This window comes from Camellia sinensis, chromosome 1, assembly GCF_055761805.1.
Source record: "Camellia sinensis isolate YWXY chromosome 1, ASM5576180v1, whole genome shotgun sequence".
In the NCBI taxonomy this organism is placed as follows: Eukaryota; Viridiplantae; Streptophyta; class Magnoliopsida; order Ericales; family Theaceae; genus Camellia; species Camellia sinensis.
This window is the reverse complement of record NC_138961.1, coordinates 114,943,088-114,949,087: the sequence shown is the minus strand read 5'-3', so window position 1 is coordinate 114,949,087 and position 6,000 is coordinate 114,943,088.

Genomic DNA, 6,000 nt, shown 5'->3' with positions numbered 1-6,000 from the left:
AATCTCCCGTCTTCTTGGACTTGTGTGCCTTCTTATAAAATTCGAGGCAATCTATATCTCCATCCTCATTTGCCTGTTACGTATGGAAAAATTCCATTGACGAATTAGTACATGGTAATATTCAAAATCAAGAAGAATCAATCATTCATTACATTACTAAATTAACTTCTCACCATAAGCGATATTTCTATAGGAAATGATCGTGATCCACTTGTATGATTATAGGGGAGCATACCCCTATTTGCTTTACCAGCCGTAGAGCGTTTCTACAATAATATGAAAAAAAATAAATTTACCATGCTTTACTTAGTTTCAATGAAGAAGTTTTACATATATTAGTGAATAATTTTTACATATTAACACATAAATTACTTTCAATAATGGGGTTTCTAATTAATTTGTTACCAAGTGAGATTCGTCTTTCCAAGCAGCATCAATCAGATATTTCTAGTCCTCCAAGCTCACTCCACTAGGTGGATGACAATAGGGGTCATCAACACCCTTTTTCTCAAGTTCGAGGAACTCTTGCTTTAGATTGTACCTCCAATCCTTGTATAGAAATATGCCTTCCTATCGAGGATCTGTTGAGCTTGTTCATCAGTATCAAAATCATCGCCGATAACAAGCTTGTCCTACAAACATAGTAAGAGAATTAGTAGAACAATTAATTTAACTAATTACAAATTACATAATAAAGACATTATGGCAAGATGAATCTCATACTAGCACCGCCTGGACGACCGTATCATTCGTACTTTGATCAATTTTAATCCATGACTTCACGCTCTGAAGAGGGCACAACCGTCTAATTTGAAGGCACAACTCATTCGTCGCTGGGGTAGCATTCCCTCCTGTGATTGCGTTCAACACCCGATTGACATAGACGTGTAATTTCTCCCCTTTTTTCCTAGCAATTTTTTTCTGCACGCCTTTGCCTAATGTACATCCCCGAACACGAGTTGACCTCGTTTTCCCTGGTACAAAAGGGGAAGGTAGTCAACATTACAAACAAAACAAAACCAAAATTTTTTTAAACAACTAAATAGTATGCTCTTACCCACTCCACCTGGTTGCATCTTCTCCACCACAGTTTGTGTATCATCTGGTGGTTGCGTCTCATCAGAGAACGTCATCGGGGTGCCAATCTCCTGTGCACATGCTTCAGATGTTGATAGTACGTTGCCACTTGTTGCTCTCTTCTGTCGCCCTGTCTTGATTCCCAGAACCATTGTACCTACATTACGTAACAAACGTCCATGAGTAATAAACATCACATACATTAGTAGTGTAACTACTACAATAATGACACAACAATGTCTACTCAATAATAAATTGCTCGTTAATCAATGTTAACTAATAAATTAAGAAAACATGATGATGATACAAAAACAAACTTCTCAATAGTCCATTGTTCATTTAATATACTCATTACCCCAACAAATTTTGATAACAAACCATTGATAAGAACAACTCAGCTACAACATTAGTTTGTTTGTATGGCATTACTCTTTCCATTAGTATCCATAATTCTTACCTTAGGAATTTATTCAAGGCCCTAGTACTATGAATTCTGATGACTACTCAAAGTGTATTGCACAGCATGGTTTTCTATAGTTGTCTAATCTCAACTGCAAAACTGAAACTTTTGCATAAATTTCCAGTACTTATGTTGTTCCCTCCTGTTTGTGAACATATTTGTCTCAAATTTGATATTGAACCATCTTGGTGCAATTTTGTGTCTCTGCTTCTCATGTGACTCTGTTATAAGTTGGTGCAGGGATGCTGGCAGAAATCTGGATTGTTGCTGGAGTTGGTGTAGGGATGCTGGCAGAAATGTGTATATACAAGAAGGTCAAAGGTATGCCCTTCATTAGCCTAAGGATGTGTTTGGATTTTGGATTTGGGAAGGGATTTGTGCAGGGAAAGGTAATGTGGAGAGAAGCAATAATGAACTAACTGTAATATAGCCAATAATGAACATTACCCTTCCCATCTTTAGAACAAGGATCCTGAAATTCTTTGTCATCCCTCAACTGTGCTCTTCTTCAATAAATCATTATACAATTTAAAAGTGCCCAACTGAGCTAACAATTATACAATATTCTGATTTAAACATCATGGTAATTCAAAATTGAAAGGTTTGTTGACATATTCAAGACAGCCTGTAGTAAGGAAATAACGTAGTTAATGCCTAACAACTTACCCAGGTGAAATGCTTCCCATAGCCAACACTACTAAAGAAATGCTCCCAATCAAGTATGGCACAAAGAAGCCCCAATCCTATGTGACAATTACATGTGGATAAGAATGTTAGTAGATGTGAAAATGCCTCAATTTCCTTCCATTCTCTTTACAAAAAAAATAAAATAAAATGTATTAGTCTGACAGCCTAACCATAATACACATTAGTGCAAAAAAAAAAATATCTTTATTTATTACCCAGATGAGTAGAACATTAAGACATTAGAATCTTTATTCACATTAAAACATATCAAAAGTCACTGAGGCAGCCATCTCATAAGAAAGGAATGAAAGAAGCTTCTATGAGCATAATCCACAGCTACAATTGTACTTCCTTTATCCTTTGTTCCTTGAAACTTACAGAAAATAAACAATAGAAAGGTTTAAAAAAAGAGAAATTTAGAACTCTACATAATATGAATTTGAAATTATTTCTTATGACAGTTTATTAATGTGTATGAACATCGATAGAGAAAGAGGATAGAGGATATTATGTGAAGTTACCCCAGGAAGATGACCGGCAAGAACACCCAAAAAGCCTATTGTCCCTGCCACCGTAAAGAGAAAAGCTGCCTGCATCACTTAATTAAATAGTTATACTACATATTTTGATACCAAGTACATTAACTAATTCAACGTTTTCAAAGCAGTAAACAGATGTACAGGTAGTCTGAGCTCAGCACATAAGTAGGCTGAGAAGTAAGCCTGTGAGGACTAGTGGTGAGGTGGCTGAGATGCAGGACAAGGCCGAACTGATGTGGACAAATGCTGTGGAGGGAAAACAGTAGTGGTAGGTGAAGAAGTAGGCTGATAGGAAGAGGATATCAAGGTAGGGGAGGGAGACCAAAAGAAGGACTAAAAAGAGGACAAATGAGGGGTGGGGAGAGAAGTAATAGAAGAAAAGGGAAAAGTAGACTCTAGAGTACCTAACATGCCTAAATAAGACAATTTAACCAATAAGAAGGTTGAGGCATCTATAGCCTTTGACACAGGGGAGGTAATTGAGAAAAACACAAGGCTCAGATTTAGGGGCTACTTTATGGGATGAGTAAGGCCTAAGCCAAGGGTACCATAGGCAACCAAACACTTTGAGAAGTATAGTCAGGTTTAGTGTGATATAACAATTCAAAATGAGAGCAAATTGATAGAGAGACAATAGGAAGCCTATTAATGAGATAGGTTGTTGTAGCAATGGCTTCATGTTTTGGTTTTTTTTGTTTATAATTGCCTACGAAGCAAGGATAATAGAAAAGTACAGCAGAAATTCAGATACACCTGCACAGCCCCTAGTAACAGTTGAGTAAAATTAATCATGAATTCATGGCAACTTCATAGTCTAGTTGTGTAAAGAGACTAAACTCACATTTTGCCAGTTCTTCTAATGAAATGAAACCAGAAAATTAACACTCATTTGCACATTTTGAAACAGCAACTCCCATGTTGAGAACCTTCATCAGTTGGAATTTGACTGTCGCTTTAGTCTCACTAACTTTAGACTCGACAGATTCTTGAATAAATGAGTCTCAATACTTCCATGACCCATGAGCCACCAAACTGAAAGTCACAGAATAGGAAAATAAGACAAAGGGTCATTCCGAGTTGAATTTCAAGCATTAGGTAGGCCTAAAAAATGGTATCATATTTACTACTGCAAATGAAACACAGATACACCATCCCTCCTACTCACAGAACAACCTCTTTAGCCTTACCCATCAATCTTCCTATAACATCAACCACTAAGGTAAACAGTAAGGGTGACAAAGGGTAACCCTTTCTCATCATTGATGTATAAAGCTCATTTCATCATTACTTGAAATTTGAAATGAAGGCCATCATTTTAAATGTTTCCACCATAGTGCAGGGATACATAAGTGGAGACCCGAAGTTAATTGACACCAATATATATATATATAATATCAACAAAATTATAGTCAACTGAAGCCTACTCCACTGCCAAAAGGAACTCAAAGGCCCACCAAAACCAACAGCATTAAAATGAAAGAGAAAACCATGAATATATATACATATCTCAACCACCTTGAAGTGAATGGCCAAATAAAGTTGTAAGAAAAGAAACTAGCAACTCAGATAATGCATTAACAACAGATCAGCCTAGACCATGTAGGGCCCCTGAGACACTATAACCACTACTTGAACCACCAAATTTCCCACCAGCATGTAAAACCTGCACAATTTAATCAGCATACATTATTCACACAATCTTGTTAAGGTTTTATAAATCATTCATTTGGTATTACATTTCCTTGATATGCTGGTTTGAATCTATACCATTCTGATGCTGTGTGGGGTTTTTCAGGTGGTTAGTTTACCTGCAAGAATTGATCCGCTTCAGACATCTGTTGTGGTTAGCCTGCATGGTCGACTCTTTGTTCGTGTCCCTTTTGAACAGTCAAATATCTGATGACAGTTTGAATGGTTCCAATATTTAGGGATGAGATTAATTATTGAAGATATAAACATTTCTAGGAAGGATTGAAAGTATGAAGATTAGAGGAGCATCAGTTAATACCTTATTGTTTGTGTTTTCATTTTAGAAATTATTTTGAGAGGTAGTGGCTGTGGCTGTGGCTATGGCTGTGCTAGAATTTTAGAAATTTGTTTGTGAAAAAAGTTTTATGAACAATGCATTACCTTGACTTCACCTAATTATAATAATTAATTCCAATTTTAAAAAGGAAAAGGGCTCTATGGCAGACACTAGCGAAGCAAAATATAATCATGGGTACACCTTTTCATTTCTAGAAATTAACTAAATTTCTAATTTAATACACACAACGTATATATATATATATAAATGTAATTTATATAGTGAATCAAGAAAAGGAAGTGGGTGGCTGGAGAGGGGTGAGGGAGGGGCTGGCTTGGAAGGGATTTACATCATAACACTGTCCTCCTATGATGAAAACAAGATGGTTATCATTGAATTGGATCATAGAGGCATAAATAGGCCCAACAATGTAATAGTAACTACAAACGGGGATCGGCAAATGCTCTTTGCTTGAGGCATAGAATGATTTTAACCCTACTGAAAGTACAACAAGGATAAGGAGCAAGGATTAGGATTAATGGACATGAGTCTTGACTAAGTAGGAAATGATGATATTATTATTTCATAATTAATGACTGCAAATGAGTTGCATCAATAAAATTTTATTTTAAATTTTAAAATAATTTTAATGATACTTACAATCTCATTCATTAAAATAAAACCTCTTATTTTCAGAAGGGAATAGCTTGCTTTCAGTTCTTAAGCGGTATCTTATTATAAGGATTTCCTACAACCACATGCCAGTAAGGAATTGAACAGCTACTCTATTAATTAAAACACACAGTTTTTAAATGTTCTTTGCAAATCTCCCATCAAGAAAACAAAAGTCCATTGCAGTGCCGACTAATAATACTAATTTAGGTTACGAACTTAGGACAAAACAACTGTATATCTAAATGACCTCAAAAGTAATAACAACTAGATGGTTGATTTGCTTCACAAATTGTGTGCACTTCAGGAAACAATATAACATGTTCAAAATTTTGTGCAAACATATAGTAAAAATAATCAAAGTGCCCCCTTGAGAACTATTCCAGGTGAAATTCCATCTTGATCCCATGGCCACGCAGTCTACTTAGAACATTAAAATGGAATTGGTAAGTGAAAAGTTGCAATAGCACATGAATGTTAGCTTAAAAGAATTGACACCAACCAAAATCTAACAACATAAAGTAATTGCAAAGTAGTAT